The sequence below is a fragment of the Ambystoma mexicanum genome, chromosome 10, assembly GCF_040938575.1.
Source record: "Ambystoma mexicanum isolate Mex_15411 chromosome 10, UKY_AmexF1_1, whole genome shotgun sequence".
Taxonomy (NCBI): Eukaryota; Metazoa; Chordata; class Amphibia; order Caudata; family Ambystomatidae; genus Ambystoma; species Ambystoma mexicanum.
Genome location: NC_090932.1, coordinates 586,585,550 through 586,607,993, shown reverse-complemented (window position 1 = coordinate 586,607,993; position 22,444 = coordinate 586,585,550).

Below are 22,444 nucleotides of genomic sequence, written 5' to 3'. Positions count from 1 at the left end.
TTCCAATCCTGAGACCCTTCCTATAGCATGAGATGTGATGTCTCAATGCTTCTAATACCAAACCTGAGATCCTTCCTATAACATGAGATGTGATATCCAACTCCTTCCATTCCAATCCTGAGACCCTTCCTATAGCATGAGATTTGATATCTCAATGCTTATACCAAACCTGAGACTCTTCCTATAGCATGAGATGTGATATCCAAGTCTTTACCATTCCAATCCTTAGACCCTTCCTACAGCATGCAATATGATATCTCAATGATTCAAATAACAATCCTGAGACCCGTCCTATAACATGAGATGGGATATCCAATTCCTTCCCATTCCAATCCTGAGACACTTCCGATAGCAGAGATGTGATATCTCAATGCTTATACCAAACCTGAGACCCTTCCTATAACATGAGATCGGATATCCAACTCCTTCCCGTTCCAAACCTGAGACCCTTCCTTTTGCATGAGATGTAATATCCAGCTCCTTCCCATTCCAATCCTGAGACACTTCCGATAGCATGAGATGTGATATCTCAATGCTTCTAATATCAAAACTGAAACCTTCCCTATAGCATGATATGTGATATCTAAGTCCTTCCCATTCCAATCCTGAGACCCTTCCTATAGCATGAGATGTGATATCTCAATGCTTCTACCAAACCTGAGACCCTTCCTTTAGCATGAGATGTGATATCCAACTCCTTCCCATTCCAACCTGAGACCCTTCCTATAGCATGAGAAGGGATATCCAACTCCTTCCCAATCCAATCCTGAGACCCTTCCGATAGCAGAGATGTGATATCTCAATGCTTATACCAAACCTGAGACCCTTCCTATGGCATGAGATGTGATATCCAACTCCTTGCCATTCAAATCCTGAGACCCTCCCTATAACAAGAGATGTCATATCCAACTCCTTCCCATTCCAAACCTGAGACCCTTCCTTTAGCATGAGATGTGATATCCAAATCCTTCACATTCCAATCCGGAGACCCTTCCTATAACATGAGATGTGATATCCAACTCCTTCCCAATCCAATCCTGAGACCCTTCCGATAGCAGAGATGTGATATCTCAATGCTTATACCAAACCTGAGACCCTTCCTATGGCATGAGATGTGATATCCAACTCCTTGCCATTCAAATCCTGAGACCCTCCCTATAACAAGAGATGTCATATCCAACTCCTTCCCATTCCAAACCTGAGACCCTTCCTTTAGCATGAGATGTGATATCCAAATCCTTCACATTCCAATCCAGAGACCAATCCTATAGCATGAGATGTGATATCTCAATGCTTCTAATACCAAACCTGAGACCCTTCCGATAGCATGAGATGTGATATCTCAATGCTTCAAAAACCAAACATGAGAACCATCCTATAACATGAGATGTGAAATCCAAATCCTTCCCTTCCCAAACCTGAGACTCTTCCTATAGCATGAGATGTGATATCTCAATGCTTCTACCAAACCTGAAACCCTTCCTATAGCATGAGATGTGATATCCAACTCCTTCCCATTCCAATCTTGAGACACTTCCTATAGCATGAGATGTGATATTACAATGCTTCTAATACCAAACCTGAAACCCATCCTATAACATGAGATGTGATATCCAAATCCTTCCCCTTCCAAACCTGAGACCCTTCCTTTAGCATGAGATGTGATATCCAGCTCCTCCCATTCCAATCCTGAGACCCTTCCGATAGCATGAGATGTGATATCTCAATGCTTCTAATATCAAAACTGAGACCCTCCCTATAGCATGAGATGTGATATCTAAGTCCTTCCCATTCCAATCCTGAGACCCTTCCGATAGCAGAGATGTGGTATCTCAATGCTTATACCAAACCTGAGACCCTTCCTATGGCATGAGATGTGATATCCAACTCCTTGCCCTTCAAATCCTGAGACCCTCCCTATAACAAGAGATGTCATATCCAACTCCTTCCCATTCCAAACCTGAGACCCTTCCTTTAGCATGAGATGTGATATCCAAATCCTTCACATTCCAATCCGGAGACCAATCCTATAGCATGAGATGTGATATCTCAATGCTTCTAATACCAAACCTGAGACCCTTCCGATAGCATGAGATGTGATATCTCAATGCTTCAAAAACCAAACATGAGAACCATCCTATAACATGAGATGTGAAATCCAAATCCTTCCCTTCCCAATCCTGAGACACTTCCTATAGCATGAGATGTGATATCTCAATGCTTCTAATACCAAACCTGAGACTCTTCCTATAACATGAGATGGGATATCCAACTCCTTCCCATTCCAATCCTGAGACTCTTCTGATAGCAGAGATGTGATATCTCAATGCTTATACCAAACCTGAGACCCTTCCTACGGCATGAGATGTCATATACAACTCCTTCCCATTCCAATCCTGAGACCCTTCCTATAGCATGAGATGTGATATCTCAATGCTTATACCAAACCTGAGACCCTTCCTATAGCATGAGATGTGATATCCAACTCCTTCCCATTCCAATCCTGAGACCCTTCCTATAGCATGAGATTTGATGTCTCAATGCTTCTAATACCAAACCTGAGATCCTTCCTATAACATGAGATGTGATATCCAACTCCTTCCATTCCAATCCTGAGACCCTTCCTATAGCATGAGATTTGATATCTCAATGCTTATACCAAACCTGAGACCCTTCCTATAGCATGAGATGTGATATCCAAGTCTTTCCCATTCCAATCCTTAGACCCTTCCTACAGCATGCAATATGATATCTCAATGATTCTAATAACAATCCTGAGACCCGTCCTATAACATGAGATGGGATATCCAATTCCTTCCCATTCCAATCCTGAGACACTTCCGATAGCAGAGATGTGATATCTCAATGCTTATACCAAACCTGAGACCCTTCCTATAACATGAGATCGGATATCCAACTCCTTCCCGTTCCAAACCTGAGACCCTTCCTTTAGCATGAGATGTAATATCCAGCTCCTTCCCATTCCAATCCTGAGACACTTCCGATAGCATGAGATGTGATATCTCAATGCTTCTAATATCAAAACTGAAACCCTCCCTATAGCATGATATGTGATATCTAAGTCCTTCCCATTCCAATCCTGAGACCCTTCCTATAGCATGAGATGTGATATCTCAATGCTTCTACCAAACCTGAGACCCTTCCTTTAGCATGAGATGTGATATCCAACTCCTTCCCATTCCAACCTGAGACCCTTCCTATAGCATGAGAAGGGATATCCAACTCCTTCCCAATCCAATCCTGAGACCCTTCCGATAGCAGAGATGTGATATCTCAATGCTTATACCAAACCTGAGACCCTTCCTATGGCATGAGATGTGATATCCAACTCCTTGCCATTCAAATCCTGAGACCCTCCCTATAACAAGAGATGTCATATCCAACTCCTTCCCATTCACAACCTGAGACCCTTCCTTTAGCATGAGATGTGATATCCAAATCCTTCACATTCCAATCCGGAGACCCTTCCTATAACATGAGATGTGATATCCAACTCCTTCCCAATCCAATCCTGAGACCCTTCCGATAGCAGAGATGTGATATCTCAATGCTTATACCAAACCTGAGACCCTTCCTATGGCATGAGATGTGATATCCAACTCCTTGCCATTCAAATCCTGAGACCCTCCCTATAACAAGAGATGTCATATCCAACTCCTTCCCATTCCAAACCTGAGACCCTTCCTTTAGCATGAGATGTGATATCCAAATCCTTCACATTCCAATCCGGAGACCAATCCTATAGCATGAGATGTGATATCTCAATGCTTCTAATACCAAACCTGAGACCCTTCCGATAGCATGAGATGTGATATCTCAATGCTTCAAAAACCAAACATGAGAACCATCCTATATAATGAGATGTGAAATCCAAATCCTTCCCTTCCCAAACCTGAGACTCTTCCTATAGCATGAGATGTGATATCTCAATGCTTCTACCAAACCTGAAACCCTTCCTATAGCATGAGATGTGATATCCAACTCCTTCCCATTCCAATCCTGAGACACTTCCTATAGCATGAGATGTGATATCACAATGCTTCTAATACCAAACCTGAGACCCATCCTATAACATGAGATGTGATATCCAAATCCTTCCCCTTCCAAACCTGAGACCCTTCCTTTAGCATGAGATGTGATATCCAGCTCCTCCCATTCCAATCCTGAGACCCTTCCGATAGCATGAGATGTGATATCTCAATGCTTCTAATATCAAAACTGAGACCCTCCCTATAGCATGAGATGTGATATCTAAGTCCTTCCCATTCCAATCCTGAGACCCGATATCTCAATGCTTATACCAAACCTGAGACCCTTCCTATGGCATGAGATGTGATATCCAACTCCTTGCCATTCAAATCCTGAGACCCTCCCTATAACAAGAGATGTCATATCCAACTCCTTCCCATTCCAAACCTGAGACCCTTCCTTTAGCATGAGATGTGATATCCAAATCCTTCACATTCCAATCCGGAGACCAATCCTATAGCATGAGATGTGATATCTCAATGCTTCTAATACCAAACCTGAGACCCTTCCGATAGCATGAGATGTGATATCTCAATGCTTCAAAAACCAAACATGAGAACCATCCTATAACATGAGATGTGAAATCCAAATCCTTCCCTTCCCAAACCTGAGACTCTTCCTATAGCATGAGATGTGATATCTCAATGCTTCTAATATCAAACTTGAGACCCTCCCTATAGCATGAGATGTGATATCCAAGTCCTTCCCATTCCAATCCTGAGACACTTCCTATAGCATGAGATGGGATATCCAACTCCTTCCCATTCCAATCCTGAGACTCTTCTGATAGCAGAGATGTGATATCTCAATGCTTATACCAAACCTGAGACCCTTCCTACGGCATGAGATGTCATATACAACTCCTTCCCATTCCAATCCTGAGACCCTTCCTATAGCATGAGATGTGATATCTCAATGCTTATACCAAACCTGAGACCCTTCCTATAGCATGAGATGTGATATCCAACTCCTTCCCATTCCAATCCTGAGACCCTTCCTATAGCATGAGATGTGATGTCTCAATGCTTCTAATACCAAACCTGAGATCCTTCCTATAACATGAGATGTGATATCCAACTCCTTCCATTCCAATCCTGAGACCCTTCCTATAGCATGAGATTTGATATCTCAATGCTTATACCAAACCTGAGACCCTTCCTATAGCATGAGATGTGATATCCAAGTCTTTCCCATTCCAATCCTTAGACCCTTCATACAGCATGCAATATGATATCTCAATGATTCTAATAACAATCCTGAGACCCGTCCTATAACATGAGATGGGATATCCAATTCCTTCCCATTCCAATCCTGAGACACTTCCGATAGCAGAGATGTGATATCTCAATGCTTATACCAAACCTGAGACCCTTCCTATAACATGAGATTGGATATCCAACTCCTTCCCGTTCCAAACCTGAGACCCTTCCTTTAGCATGAGATGTAATATCCAGCTCCTTCCCATTCCAATCCTGAGACACTTCCGATAGCATGAGATGTGATATCTCAATGCTTCTACCAAACCTGAGACCCTTCATTTAGCATGAGATGTGATATCCAACTCCTTCCCATTCCAACCTGAGACCCTTCCTATAGCATGTGAAGGGATATCCAACTCCTTCCCAATCCAATCCTGAGACCCTTCCGATAGCAGAGATGTGATATCTCAATGCTTATACCAAACCTGAGACCCTTCCTATGGCATGAGATGTGATATCCAACTCCTTGCCATTCAAATCCTGAGACCCTCCCTATAACAAGAGATGCCATATCCAACTCCTTCCCATTCCAAACCTGAGACCCTTCCTTTAGCATGAAATGTGATATCCAAATCCTTCACATTCCAATCCGGAGACCCTTCCTATAACATGAGATGTGATATCCAACTCCTTCCCAATCCAATCCTGAGACCCTTCCGATAGCAGAGATGTGATATCTCAATGCTTATACCAAACCTGAGACCCTTCCTATGGCATGAGATGTGATATCCAACTCCTTCCCATTCCAAACCTGAGACCCTTCCTTTAGCATGAGATGTGATATCCAAATCCTTCACATTCCAATCCAGAGACCAATCCTATAGCATGAGATGTGATATCTCAATGCTTCTAATACCAAACCTGAGACCCTTCCGATAGCATGAGATGTGATATCTCAATGCTTCAAAAACCAAACATGAGAACCGTCCTATAACATGAGATGTGAAATCCAAATCCTTCCCTTCCCAAACCTGAGACTCTTCCTATAGCATGAGATGTGATATCTCAATGCTTCTAATATCAAACTTGAGACCCTCCCTATAGCATGAGATGTGATATCCAAGTCCATCCCATCCAATCTTGAGACACTTCCTATAGCATGAGATGTGATATCTCAATGCTTCTAATACCAAACCTGAGACTCTTCCTATAACATGAGATGGGATATCCAACTCCTTCCCATTCCAATCCTGAGACTCTTCTGATAGCAGAGATGTGATATCTCAATGCTTATACCAAACCTGAGACCCTTCCGATAGCATGAGATGTGATATCTCAATGCTTCAAAAACCAAACATGAGAACCATCCTATAACATGAGATGTGAAATCCAAATCCTTCCCTTCCCAAAACTGAGACTCTTCCTATAGCATGAGATGTGATATCTCAATGCTTCTACCAAACCTGAAACCCTTCCTATAGCATGAGATGTGATATACAACTCCTTCCCATTCCAATCCTGAGACACTTCCTATAGCATGAGATGTGATATCACAATGCTTCTAATACCAAACCTGAGACCCATTCTATAACATGAGATGTGATATCCAAATCCTTCCCCTTCCAAACCTGAGACCCTTCCTTTAGCATGAGATGTGATATCCAGCTCCTCCCATTCCAATCCTGAGACCCTTCCGATAGCATGAGATGTGATATCTCAATGCTTCTAATATCAAAACTGAGACCCTCCCTATAGCATGAGATGTGATATCTAAGTCCTTCCCATTCCAATCCTGAGACCCTTCCGATAGCAGAGATGTGATATCTCAATGCTTATACCAAACCTGAGACCCTTCCTATGGCATGAGATGTGATATCCAAATCCTTCCCATTTCAATCTTGAGACCCTTCCTATAACATGAGATATGATATCCAACTCCTTCCCATTCCAACATGAGACCCTTCCTAAAGCATGAGAAGGGATGTCCAACTCCTTCCCAATCCAATCCTGAGACCCTTCCGATAGCAGAGATGTGATATCTCAATGCTTATACCAAACCTGAGACCCTTCCTTTAGCATGAGATTTGATATCCAAATCCTTCCCATCCAATCTTGAGACACTTCCTATAGCATGAGATGTGATATCTCAATGCTTCTAATACCAAACCTGAGACTCTTCCTATAACATGAGATGGGATATCCAACTCCTTCCCATTCCAATCCTGAGACTCTTCTGATAGCAGAGATGTGATATCTCAATGCTTATACCAAACCTGAGACCCTTCCTACGGCATGAGATGTCATATACAACTCCTTCCCATTCCAATCCTGAGACCCTTCCTATAGCATGAGATGTGATATCCAAATCCTTCACATTCCAATCCAGAGACCAATCCTATAGCATGAGATGTGATATCTCAATGCTTCTAATACCAAACCTGAGACCCTTCCGATAGCATGAGATGTGATATCTCAATGCTTCAAAAACCAAACATGAGAACCATCCTATAACATGAGATGTGAAATCCAAATCCTTCCCTTCCCAAAACTGAGACTCTTCCTATAGCATGAGATGTGATATCTCAATGCTTCTACCAAACCTGAAACCCTTCCTATAGCATGAGATGTGATATACAACTCCTTCCCATTCCAATCCTGAGACACTTCCTATAGCATGAGATGTGATATCACAATGCTTCTAATACCAAACCTGAGACCCATTCTATAACATGAGATGTGATATCCAAATCCTTCCCCTTCCAAACCTGAGACCCTTCCTTTAGCATGAGATGTGATATCCAGCTCCTCCCATTCCAATCCTGAGACCCTTCCGATAGCATGAGATGTGATATCTCAATGCTTCTAATATCAAAACTGAGACCCTCCCTATAGCATGAGATGTGATATCTAAGTCCTTCCCATTCCAATCCTGAGACCCTTCCGATAGCAGAGATGTGATATCTCAATGCTTATACCAAACCTGAGACCCTTCCTATGGCATGAGATGTGATATCCAACTCCTTGCCATTCAAATCCTGAGACCCTCCCTATAACCAGAGATGTCATATCCAACTCCTTCCCATTCCAAACCTGAGACCCTTCCTTTAGCATGAGATGTGATATCCAAATCCTTCACATTCCAATCCGGAGACCAATCCTATAGCATGAGATGTGATATCTCAATGCTTCTAATACCAAACCTGAGACCCTTCCGATAGCATGAGATGTAATATCTCAATGCTTCAAAAACCAAACATGAGAACCATCCTATAACAAGAGATGTGAAATCCAAATCCTTCCCTTCCCAAACCTGAGACTCTTCCTATAGCATGAGATGTGATATCTCAATGCTTCTAATATCAAACTTGAGACCCTCCCTATAGCATGAGATGTGATATCCAAGTCCTTCCCATTCCAATCCTGAGACACTTCCTATAGCATGAGATGTGATATCTCAATGCTTCTAATACCAAACCTGAGACTCTTCCTATAACATGAGATGGGATATCCAACTCCTTCCCATTCCAATTCTGAGACTCTTCTGATAGCAGAGATGTGATATCTCAATGCTTATACCAAACCTGAGACCCTTCCTACGGCATGAGATGTCATATACAACTCCTTCCCATTCCAATCCTGAGACCCTTCCTATAGCATGAGATGTGATATCTCAATGCTTATACCAAACCTGAGACCCTTCCTATAGCATGAGATGTGATATCCAACTCCTTCCCATTCCAATCCTGAGACCCTTCCTATAGCATGAGATGTGATGTCTCAATGCTTCTAATACCAAACCTGAGATCCTTCCTATAACATGAGATGTGATATCCAACTCCTTCCATTCCAATCCTGAGACCCTTACTATAGCATGAGATTTGATATCTCAATGCTTATACCAAACCTGAGACTCTTCCTATAGCATGAGATGTGATATCCAAGTCTTTACCATTCCAATCCTTAGACCCTTCCTACAGCATGCAATATGATATCTCAATGATTCTAATAACAATCCTGAGACCCGTCCTATAACATGAGATGGGATATCCAATTCCTTCCCATTCCAATCCTGAGACACTTCCGATAGCAGAGATGTGATATCTCAATGCTTATACCAAACCTGAGACCCTTCCTATAACATGAGATCGGATATCCAACTCCTTCCCGTTCCAAACCTGAGACCCTTCCTTTTGCATGAGATGTAATATCCAGCTCCTTCCCATTCCAATCCTGAGACACTTCCGATAGCATGAGATGTGATATCTCAATGCTTCTAATATCAAAACTGAAACCTTCCCTATAGCATGATATGTGATATCTAAGTCCTTCCCATTCCAATCCTGAGACCCTTCCTATAGCATGAGATGTGATATCTCAATGCTTCTACCAAACCTGAGACCCTTCCTTTAGCATGAGATGTGATATCCAACTCCTTCCCATTCCAACCTGAGACCCTTCCTATAGCATGAGAAGGGATATCCAACTCCTTCCCAATCCAATCCTGAGACCCTTCCGATAGCAGAGATGTGATATCTCAATGCTTATACCAAACCTGAGACCCTTCCTATGGCATGAGATGTGATATCCAATTCCTTGCCATTCAAATCCTGAGACCCTCACTATAACAAGAGATGTCATATCCAACTCCTTCCCATTCCAAACCTGAGACCCTTCCTTTAGCATGAGATGTGATATCCAAATCCTTCACATTCCAATCCGGAGACCCTTCCTATAACATGAGATGTGATATCCAACTCGTTCCCAATCCAATCCTGAGACCCTTCCGATAGCAGAGATGTGATATCTCAATGCTTATACCAAACCTGAGACCCTTCCTATGGCATGAGATGTGATATCCAACTCCTTGCCATTCAAATCCTGAGACCCTCCCTATAACAAGAGATGTCATATCCAACTCCTTCCCATTCCAAACCTGAGACCCTTCCTTTAGCATGAGATGTGATATCCAAATCCTTCACATTCCAATCCAGAGACCAATCCTATAGCATGAGATGTGATATCTCAATGCTTCTAATACCAAACCTGAGACCCTTCCGATAGCATGAGATGTGATATCTCAATGCTTCAAAAACCAAACATGAGAACCATCCTATAACATGAGATGTGAAATCCAAATCCTTCCCTTCCCAAACCTGAGACTCTTCCTATAGCATGAGATGTGATATCTCAATGCTTCTACCAAACCTGAAACCCTTCCTATAGCATGAGATGTGATATCCAACTCCTTCCCATTCCAATCCTGAGACACTTCCTATAGCATGAGATGTGATATCACAATGCTTCTAATACCAAACCTGAAACCCATCCTATACATGAGATGTGATATCCAAATCCTTCCCCTTCCAAACCTGAGACCCTTCCTTTAGCATGAGATGTGATATCCAGCTCCTCCCATTCCAATCCTGAGACCCTTCCGATAGCATGAGATGTGATATCTCAATGCTTCTAATATCAAAACTGAGACCCTCCCTATAGCATGAGATGTGAAATCTAAGTCCTTCCCATTCCAATCCTGAGACCCTTCCGATAGCAGAGATGTGGTATCTCAATGCTTATACCAAACCTGAGACCCTTCCTATGGCATGAGATGTGATATCCAACTCCTTGCCATTCAAATCCTGAGACCCTCCCTATAACAAGAGATGTCATATCCAACTCCTTCCCATTCCAAACCTGAGACCCTTCCTTTAGCATGAGATGTGATATCCAAATCCTTCACATTCCAATCCGGAGACCAATCCTATAGCATGAGATGTGATATCTCAATGCTTCTAATACCAAACCTGAGACCCTTCCGATAGCATGAGATGTGATATCTCAATGCTTCAAAAACCAAACATGAGAACCATCCTATAACATGAGATGTGAAATCCAAATCCTTCCCTTCCCAAACCTGAGACTCTTCCAATAGCATGAGATGTGATGTCTCAATGCTTCTAATATCAAACTTGAGACCCTCCCTATAGCATGAGATGTGATATCCAAGTCCTTCCCATTCCAATCCTGAGACACTTCCTATAGCATGAGATGTGATATCTCAATGCTTCTAATACCAAACCTGAGACTCTTCCTATAACATGAGATGGGATATCCAACTCCTTCCCATTCCAATCCTGAGACTCTTCTGATAGCAGAGATGTGATATCTCAATGCTTATACCAAACCTGAGACCCTTCCTACGGCATGAGATGTCATATACAACTCCTTCCCATTCCAATCCTGAGACCCTTCCTATAGCATGAGATGTGATATCTCAATGCTTATACCAAACCTGAGACCCTTCCTATAGCATGAGATGTGATATCCAACTCCTTCCCATTCCAATCCTGAGACCCTTCCTATAGCATGAGATGTGATGTCTCAATGCTTCTAATACCAAACCTGAGATCCTTCCTATAACATGAGATGTGATATCCAACTCCTTCCATTCCAATCCTGAGACCCTTCCTATAGCATGAGATTTGATATCTCAATGCTTATACCAAACCTGAGACCCTTCCTATAGCATGAGATGTGATATCCAAGTCTTTCCCATTCCAATCCTTAGACCCTTCATACAGCATGCAATATGATATCTCAATGATTCTAATAACAATCCTGAGACCCGTCCTATAACATGAGATGGGATATCCAATTCCTTCCCATTCCAATCCTGAGACACTTCCGATAGCAGAGATGTGATATCTCAATGCTTATACCAAACCTGAGACCCTTCCTATAACATGAGATCGGATATCCAACTCCTTCCCGTTCCAAACCTGAGACCCTTCCTTTAGCATGAGATGTAATATCCAGCTCCTTCCCATTCCAATCCTGAGACACTTCCGATAGCATGAGATGTGATATCTCAATGCTTCTACCAAACCTGAGACCCTTCCTTTAGCATGAGATGTGATATCCAACTCCTTCCCATTCCAACCTGAGACCCTTCCTATAGCATGAGAAGGGCTATCCAACTCCTTCCCAATCCAATCCTGAGACCCTTCCGATAGCAGAGATGTGATGTCTCAATGCTTATACCAAACCTGAGACCCTTCCTATGGCATGAGATGTGATATCCAACTCCTTGCCATTCAATTCCTGAGACCCTCCCTATAACAAGAGATGTCATATCCAACTCCTTCCCATTCCAAACCTGAGACCCTTCCTTTAGCATGAGATGTGATATCCAAATCCTTCACATTCCAATCCGGAGACCCTTCCTATAACATGAGATGTGATATCCAACTCCTTCCCAATCCAATCCTGAGACCCTTCCGATAGCAGAGATGTGATATCTCAATGCTTATACCAAACCTGAGACCCTTCCTATGGCATGAGATGTGATATCCAACTCCTTCCCATTCCAAACCTGAGACCCTTCCTTTAGCATGAGATGTGATATCCAAATCCTTCACATTCCAATCCAGAGACCAATCCTATAGCATGAGATGTGATATCTCAATGCTTCTAATACCAAACCTGAGACCCTTCCGATAGCATGAGATGTGATATCTCAATGCTTCAAAAACCAAACATGAGAACCGTCCTATAACATGAGATGTGAAATCCAAATCCTTCCCTTCCCAAACCTGAGACTCTTCCTATAGCATGAGATGTGATATCTCAATGCTTCTAATATCAAACTTGAGACCCTCCCTATAGCATGAGATGTGATATCCAAGTCCTTCCCATCCAATCTTGAGACACTTCCTATAGCATGAGATGTGATATCTCAATGCTTCTAATACCAAACCTGAGACTCTTCCTATAACATGAGATGGGATATCCAACTCCTTCCCATTCCAATCCTGAGACTCTTCTGATAGCAGAGATGTGATATCTCAATGCTTATACCAAACCTGAGACCCTTCCTACGGCATGAGATGTCATATACAACTCCTTCCCATTCCAATCCTGAGACCCTTCCTATAGCATGAGATGTGATATCTCAATGCTTATACCAAACCTGAGACCCTTCCTATAGCATGAGATGTGATATCCAACTCCTTCCCATTCCAATCCTGAGACCCTTCCTATAGCATGAGATGTGATGTCTCAATGCTTCTAATACCAAACCTGAGATCCTTCCTATAACATGAGATGTGATATCCAACTCCTTCCATTCCAATCCTGAGACCCTTCCTATAGCATGAGATTTGATATCTCATTGCTTATACCAAACCTGAGACCCTTCCTATAGCATGAGATGTGATATCCAAGTCTTTCCCATTCTAATCCTTAGACCCTTGCTACAGCATGCAATATGATATCTCAATGATTCTAATAACAATCCTGAGACCCGTCCTATAACATGAGATGGGATATCCAACTCCTTCCCATTCCAATCCTGAGACACTTCCGATAGCAGAGATGTGATATCTCAATGCTTATACCAAACCTGAGAGGCTTCCTATAACATGAGATCGGATATCCAACTCCTTCCCGTTCCAAACCTGAGACCCTTCCTTTAGCATGAGATGTAATATCCAGCTCCTTCCCATTCCAATCCTGAGACACTTCCGATAGCATGAGATGTGATATCTCAATGCTTCTAATATCAAAACTGAAACCCTCCCTATAGCATGAGATGTGATATCCAACTCCTTCCCTTTCCAACCTGAGACCCTTCCTATAGCATGAGAAGGGATATCCAACTCCTTCCCAATCCAATCCTGAGACCCTTCCGATAGCAGAGATGTGATATCTCAATGCTTATACCAAACCTGAGACCCTTCCTATGGCATGAGATGTGATATCCAACACCTTGCCATTCAAATCCTGAGACCCTCCCTATAACAAGAGATGTCATATCCAACTCCTTCCCATTCCAAACCTGAGACCCTTCCTTTAGCATGAGATGTGATATCCAAATCCTTCACATTCCAATCCGGAGACCCTTCCTATAACATGAGATGTGATATCCAACTCCTTCCCAATCCAATCCTGAGACCCTTCCGATAGCAGAGATGTGATATCTCAATGCTTATACCAAACCTGAGACCCTTCCTATAGCATGAGATGTGATATCCAACTCCTTCCGATTCCAATCCTGAGACCCTTCCTATAGCATGAGATGTGATATCGCAATGCTTCTACCAAAACTGAGACCCTTCCTTTAGCATGAGATGTGATATCCAAGTCCTTCCCATTCCAAACCTGAGACCCTTCCTATAGCTCGAGATGTGATATCAAACTCCTTCCCATTCCAATCCTGAGATAGCTTGAGATGTGATGTCCAACTCCTTCCCATTCCAATCCTGAGACCCTTATCATACCATATGTGATATCCCAAGGCTTCTAATACCAAACCTGAGACCCGTCCTAAAACATGAGATGTGAGATCCAAATCCTTCCCCTTCCAAACCTGAGACCTTTCCTTTAGCATATGTGATATCCTACTCCTTCCCATTCCAATCCTGAGACCCTTCCCATAGCATGAGATGTGATATCTCAATGTTTCTAATATCAAAACTGAGAACCTCCCTATAGCATGAGATGTGATATCCAACTCCTTCCAATTCCAATACTGAGACCCTTCCAATAGCATATGTGATATCTCAGTGCTTCTAATATCAAAACTGAGACCCTCCCTATAGCATGAGATGTGATATCCAACTCCTTCCCATTCCAATCGAGACCCTTCCTATAACGAGATGTGATATCTCTTTGCTACTAATACCAAACCTGAGCCCCTTCATGTGATATCCAACTCCTTCCCATTCCAAACTTGTGACACTTCCTGTAGCATGAAATGTGATTTCTCACCCCTTCCAATGCCAAACCCGAGACCATTCCCACAGCCTGAGATTTGAAATCTCATTTCTTCCAATACCAAACCCGAGACCCTTCCGATAGGATGAGATTTACTATCTCACTCCTTAAAATACCAAACTCGAGTCCCTTCCTAAAGGATGTGATTCTAATACCAAACCTGAGACTCTCCCTACAACAAGAGATGTCATATCCAACTCCTTCCCATTCCAATCCTCATACTCTTCCTATAGTATAACATGTGATATCGAACTTCCCATTCCAATCCTGAGACTCAGACCTCCCCGTCTAACCTTCTCACCACTCCTAGCTCCCGGATTGATCATGAACTCCTGCTGTCTCTTCGCTCCCTTCTTCTGCTTCCTTTCCTCTCTCCTTCCTCATCTGCCCTAGGTCAGGCTCCTTCTACACCTCCGCAGGGATTACTGATTTGTACCCCTCCCCACTCTCAACTCTCACTCAGTTTCAAACACTCATCTGACATCTGCCATTTCCTGGAAGTACCCGACCTTGATGTTCTTGGTCTAACCGAGACATGGTTGACGGCCAGCGCTATCTCGAGCTTTGACACTTTCCTCCCTGATGACAAGTTCCTCTCCATGCCCAGATCCAACCGTTCTTGAGGGGGAGTATCCTTGATTCCTGTAGTAAATTGCTTTCCTTTGCAGGCCGACTCCTCTCACGAATGCCTTGTCTGCATGCATTCTCTCTTTCCTGGCGAATCTCTCACCGTGGCTATTTGCCTACCCCCTTCCTCTCTCAGTGGATGGACTTCTCCATCCTAGCCTCCTACCACTCAACTCCGCCTACTTGGAGAATTCCACATGAACCTGTATGCTTCCTGACCTGGACTTTTACGAGATCTGCAACTCTTCATGTCGCTGGCCCTACACACTGCAGGGAATACTCAGGATTTTCAGATCTCAGACCTCCCCCTCTGTAACCCTCTCAACAATCCTCTCCCGTGGTGATCAAGTTCTCATCTCCAAAGAAGGCTAACTGCCAGCTGTTCCTCCTCAGTGGAGTTCTCCCTTTCTGTCCCTGCTCCCTGCACCGTTTCGCGTTGCAAGTACTCGCTTCCCAGCTCTCTGGTTTCGACGCGTGTTCCCTGCCTTCTCTCCTCTTCCCGCTGCCTTCAAATCAACAAATGAGCTTCAAAAGATACACGGTGTATGTACTGTGTCCGTGCGTTTGTTGTCGAATCCTGAAGTTTTTAACCACTGTTCTCCCATACAAGGGGGGGTCAACATCTACTGCTGTTCACAGGCTGATTGTATACGGCTGAAATCTTCAAGGCATTATCAGCTTTCCTGACTGTTTTGGAACGTGTATTTGCCATCTGTTAATGCAGTCGCCTTGTGGTCATCGTCCCTTCTACTTTACAGGCTGCACTCCCCTGGAGATCACATTCTCCTCTCCAGAGCAGGTTAACTACCAGCTGCTGCTCCTCATAGGCGTTCATCCTTTCTGTCCCTGATCCCTGCTCCGTTTCGCGTTGCAAACACTCGCTTCCCTGCTCTCTGGTTTAGACGCTGTTCCTCCTCAGAGGCGTTCTTCTTTCTGTCCCTGCTCCCTGCACAGTTTCGCGTTGCAGTACTCGCTTCCCAGCTCTCTGGTTTAGAAGCGTGTTCCCTGCCTTCTCTCCTCTTCCCGCTGCCTTCAAATCAACAAATGAGCTTCAAAAGATACACATTGCTCAGAATGCTTTATAACACCCATTATTCATCATATAGCTGTAATCCGCTAGACGTATTGAAATGTGCTGTAAACTAGCAAAACCAGCTAGAAAATGTACTTTCCTCGCGTTTTTGTAAATGCGAATTCTGATGGGTTCCCATGTATGTACTGTGTCCCTGCGTTTGTTGTCGAATCCTGAAGTGTTTAACCACTGTTCTCCCATACAAGGGGGGTTCAACATCTACTGCTGTTCACAGGCTGAATGTATACGGCTGAAATCTTCAAGGCATTATCAGCTTTCCTGACTGTTTTGGAACGTGTATTTGCCATCTGTTAATGCAGTCGCCTTGTGGTCATCGTCCCTTTTAGTTTACAGGCTGCACTCCCCTGGTGATCACATTCTCTTCTCCAGAGCAGGCTAACTACCAGCTGCTCCTCCTCAGAGGCGTTCCTTCTTTCTGTCCCTGCTCCCTGCACCGTTTCGCGTTGCATGTACTCGCTTCCCACCTCTCTGGTTTAGATGCGTGTTCCCTGCCTTCTCTCCTCTTCCTACAGCCTTCCAATGAGCTCCACAAGATAGTGTTCAGAATGCTTCATAACCCCATTATTCAACATATAGCTGTAACCCGCTAGACGTATTGAAACGTGCTAAAAACTAGCAAAAATAGCTAGAAAATGTACTTCCCTCGCGTTTTTGTAAATGCGAATTCTGGTGGGTTCCCATGTTGTATGTACTGTGTCCGTACGTTTGTTGTCGAATCCTGAAGTTTTTAACCACTGTTCTCCCATACTAGGGGGGTCAACATCTACTGCTGTTCACAGGCTGAATGTATACGGCTGAAATCTTCAATGCATTATCAGCTTTCCTGAATTTTTTGGAACGTGTATTTGCCATCCGTTAATGCAGTCGCCCTGTGTTCATCGTCCCTTCTAGTTTACAGGCTGCACTCCCCTGGTGATCACATTCTCCTCTCCAGAGCAGGCTAACTACCAGCTGCTCCTCCTCATAGGCGTTCATCCTTTCTGTCCCTGCTCCCTGCACTGTTTCGCGTTGCATGTACTCGCTTCCCAGCTCTCTGGTTTAGATGCGTGTTCCCTGCCTTCTCTGCTCTTTTGGCTTAATGCACAAAAAACCCAGACTCGTTTAAAAGTGGAAAAGGTCGCTTTAATGTGACAGGCCAAAGCTTACAATCAAACGCTTAACTGGCTCCATGGCCTAACAAACTAAAGGAATATTTTAACCACCACTTAAATAAATTAAACATTTTCATTTTCCCCCAACAATTAAATAATTAAATAACCCAATTCCTCCCTAATGATCCCTTGGATCCTACCGTCTCCTTGCCCCTTTTCCAGGCGTCCCGCTTTCTCCCAGGGGCCATGCCCCTCCAGGCTCAATACCTGTTCCCCCGGGGTGACCTGCTTGTGCAAACAGCGCCACCCCATCCTTTCCCGTGTCATTCCCCCATTGTGCTTCCCTCCCCCCACATCAAAAGGGGCCATGCCCCCGGCGCCCCGACCCACTTCAACACCCTTCAAACTCCCCTCTACACCAAACTCCCCCTTTCCTATGACCTGCAGCCAGCCTGACCTGCCACATCAGCAACATATATTACACACACTTTCACAATGCCCTGACCTGTCACACAAAACTACCAACCCTACCTTCCTAACAGACCCCAAAACTCATGAACCCGCCCTGTCATCTAAAAAAACCCCTGCATAATCCCATGAACAATGGACCCCCCCATATTACATACCCAGACACTACCCAACAAAGTGAAAGGGGTGGGAGGGCGGGACAATCATCAAGTCCTAACTGTCGCCTGCCTCCCGAACCTTCCCTGAGCCCTTAAATACCCCCCCCAGGAGGCGCTCTGCCCCACGGCCACTCGCTGGCCATGTGCATCGCCAAAAAACTCCCCGGGGGGAAACGCTTCGCGTTCCCCCCGGGGCCCCCCTTTTGGCTTAATGCACAAAAAACCCAGACTCGTTTAAAAGTGGAAAAGGTTGCTTTAATGTGACAGGCCAAAGCTTACAATCAAACGCTTAACTGGCTCCATGGCCTAACAAACTAAAGGAATATTTTAACCACCACTTAAATAAATTAAACATTTTCATTTTCCCCCAACAATTAAATAATTAAATAACCCAATTCCTCCCTAATGATCCCTTGGATCCTACCGTCTCCATGCCCCTTTTCCAGGCGTCCCGCTTTCTCCCAGGGGCCATGCCCCTCCAGGCTCAATACCTGTTCCCCCGGGGTGACCTGCTTGTGCAAACAGCGCCACCCCATCCTTTCCCGTGTCATTCCCCCATTGTGCTTCCCTCCCCCCACATCAAAAGGGGCCATGCCCCCGGCACCAGAAAAACCCTCCCCCGAGTAGTTCTTTCTGCCCCACTCCCCCCCCAAACTTTTCTACCTCAAACTTTTTACCCAGTCTCCCAGCCCAGAAACAAGAAGAGCCACCCGTATCCCTCACCAGGTCATTCTCCCCTGCATGCAGAATCACCACCTCTGGAACCCCAAGCGTTCCCTCATCCCTGCCAATATAGGAAGCAGCTGATCCCACCGCAGGCCCCCCAACCCGTGCCGTCTCACCACCACTTCCTTGTAACTGCACCCCTGTTACCTTCCAAACCCCTTTTCTCCACTTCCTTCCCAGCCCACTTAACAATTTAATGGCCAACAAATCAAAACGTGCGCCAACTCCCCTTCCTTTCGCGCAGCATCTGAAAAAGAAAATACAAAATCACTGACAAGTCAAAAATATTTCAACAACAGTTGGCCCACAAAGTCCTAACCACCTTTTCAACATCCCCATTATCAAACTCCCTGCCGTACCCCTTATATTTCCCAGACCTCCAACGTCCCAATCTTTTCACCTTGTCTTCTGAAAAAACCCAGCCCGGTACCCTCAGATGCTGCGCCCATCCTAAAGTAATAAGTCCCGAAATCCTCTTCCTTTTCTCCCACTGCCACCAACTCCTTCCGCGATACCCCTAGCACCTGGAACTGGGCATAAAACCTTGCTCCCACGACCCAGCCGAAACCAAGAGCCCCTTCCCTTCTTATCCGTCTTAGACCTCTTAATCTTGATGTCTAAACCTTCTTCTGTAATTTGAACATCTTCCCACTGCAGTCCCCCTACCCCCCTTTTCCCCCGACCAACTTAAAAACCCTGAAAGCCCCCAAACAATAACCACGTAAAAACAAGTCGCAGACAGCTCCCCTACAAGCAATAAACCATTTGTTCCACTTGTTGTGCCCAGTTTATTCCTTTACATTCCTGCATTGTCCCCCCTGCACCGGGGGCCCACGTGCACCCCCGTCCATGCAGGCCCTTTAGTTTATTCCTCCTCTCGCCATTGCACCAGGGGCCAAACCTGCACCCCCGTCCATGCAGTCCCTTCCATATAACTCTTCAAGCTCCTCGCATCCATTACCACCTTTTTCCCGCCTGCACCCGGGGCCCTAATGCACCCCCGTCCATGCAGGCCCCTGGTGCAGCGGTGGAGAGGAGAATTCCTCTCCACCGCTGCACCAGGGGCCAAACCTGCGCCCCCGTCCATGCAGTTCCTTCCATATCACCATCTTCAAGCTACTTGCGTCCATTACCACCTGTTTCCCACCTGCACCAGGGGGCCTAGTGCACCCCCGTCCATGCAGGCCCCCTTTTTTCCTTTACTCCTCTCCACCGCTGCACCAGGGGCCAAACCTGCGCCCCCGTCCATGCAGACCATTACACATAAATTCCTCTTCCGGCACCTCGCTTCTCTGTTCCACTTTTTTTTTTTTTTTTTTTTTTTTTTAATTTAGCTGCACCAGGGGCCCTAGTGCACCCCCGTCCATGCAGACCCAACTCCTCACTTCCCCCTGCTGCACCAGAGGCGCTCCCGCACCTCCGTCCATGCAGCCTGAAGCCTACTCACCTTGTCGTGCGGCAAGCGTGAGGGCTTCACCACCGTCGTCCATGCCCTCCAAACGACAGCTACCTCCCCTTAACAATTACCACCGTTACATCCCCCCTGCGGCCCTCCCCTACCTACGCGTCTTCCTCCTCACCCTTCTCCTGCCCCCCTTTAAGTTGCCCCCAACAATCTTTCATCAAACCTTGTGCCCCCCCTCCTTTTACATTAAACTGAGCCCGACCTACCAGCACACCCCAATTTACCTGGTATGCGGTCCTTCCCCCACACTTCCTTGCCCCGCTCCTCGCCCTGACCCACTGTCCCTTGCCTGAAAACAATCTGTAACCGGATGCCGACCCTCACACCTGCTGCACTCGTGTTTAAATTTGCACATCCACCTCGTGCAGCCTTCTTTATTGAACACCCAACATGCAGTTGAGGGCTGTCCTTCGCCTCCTCCCCCCACCCCCTCATGGGCGGGGCGACCAAGAAAGGGCCGGTAAGGCACAGGCAGCCCACTTGCTGCGTGCAATGTCGGGGCAGGCCTCGTTGGAGCCATCCATTGCAGCCAAAGATCCATGTCTATCTCCCCCCAGACCGCCTGACTGTCCTCCGCCATTCTCGCTCTGAATTCCTCATCATAGCGTACCCAGGCAAACTCCCAAAACTAGTGAAAGCCTTCCTAATTACGTCCATATATTTAAGCAGGGCCACGCAACGCTCCGGGAATTTTTCACAGTACACACTGGCATAAATAATAAACGCCGACGTCCACTCAATAGTCACCGGGACCCTTGGGCGTGAAGCCAGTTCCCTCTCTTCCTCCTTAGACCCCTCCTTTGCTCTCACTTCCCTATGGAGCAATTTAAAGACATCCACAAATTCCCCTGCCTGAATCTTCTCCCTGGTCGCTGCAATCAAGTGCGCCCCCAATGGTTTTGTTAACCCCATGTATGGCCATTTTTTCTCCTTTCTTTTCACTTCACACTCCTTATCTTTTCCGGCTTGCACTTCGAGCACCAATGTCTCCACCACCTTGTCCGTTTGGACCTCCACTGAGCAAATGCTCTTTCCAACCCCCTCGGCTCCAATGGCCTGCACACCAACTTCCTTCCTTACACCTTGGAAACCAGCCCGTTCCTCCCCTGTCCACCTATTTGTAACCCCTCTCTGCCATGCAGATGACCATTCCCTTTCCCGCTCACCTCTTTCCACACCTGCCACCTGCGGCCTGGCGTCCACACCGGTGCTCCTCATCTCCATTCTTAGAGGGCTCCTACATTGTGGATGCGAGCTCCTGCCCGGGATGATTTGATGATCTTCCTGCGAGCCCGGGGCGTCCGCCCCGCCGCTCCTTTGACTTCTTCTCAGCGGAGTTGTGGGAACCCCTGCCTGGTCCTCTTCTCTCGGGCGAAGCGTTCCGACCTCCACCCCGGAATCCTCATTGCTAGGGGCTGTGCTGCGCCCTCTAGGCTCTCCTTGCGTTGACTGAGGCGGGGCCGTACTGAAACCCTCACCCTCCACCTGACCAGCGGGGGCTGCGCAGCGCCCTCCGCCCTCACTCCTCCTACCCGGGGGGGCCGTTCCGCGCCCCACTCTAACCTCCTCACTTGAAGGGGACCTCTCCCTCCTTTCTCCACCTGCACTCTTCTGCAGGTATTTACCCCTTCTTCCACTTTGCCCTGTCACCCCCCTCTGCACCCCTTCACTTGCCCCCTTCTTATTCCTCTGAGCCACCTCATGACCCGAAATCATTTCTCCCCCTGCCGCCCTCCTGTCTATTCCCTTTCTCGCTTTCCGCCCCTAATTTCCCAAACCTCCCCTCTCCCTGC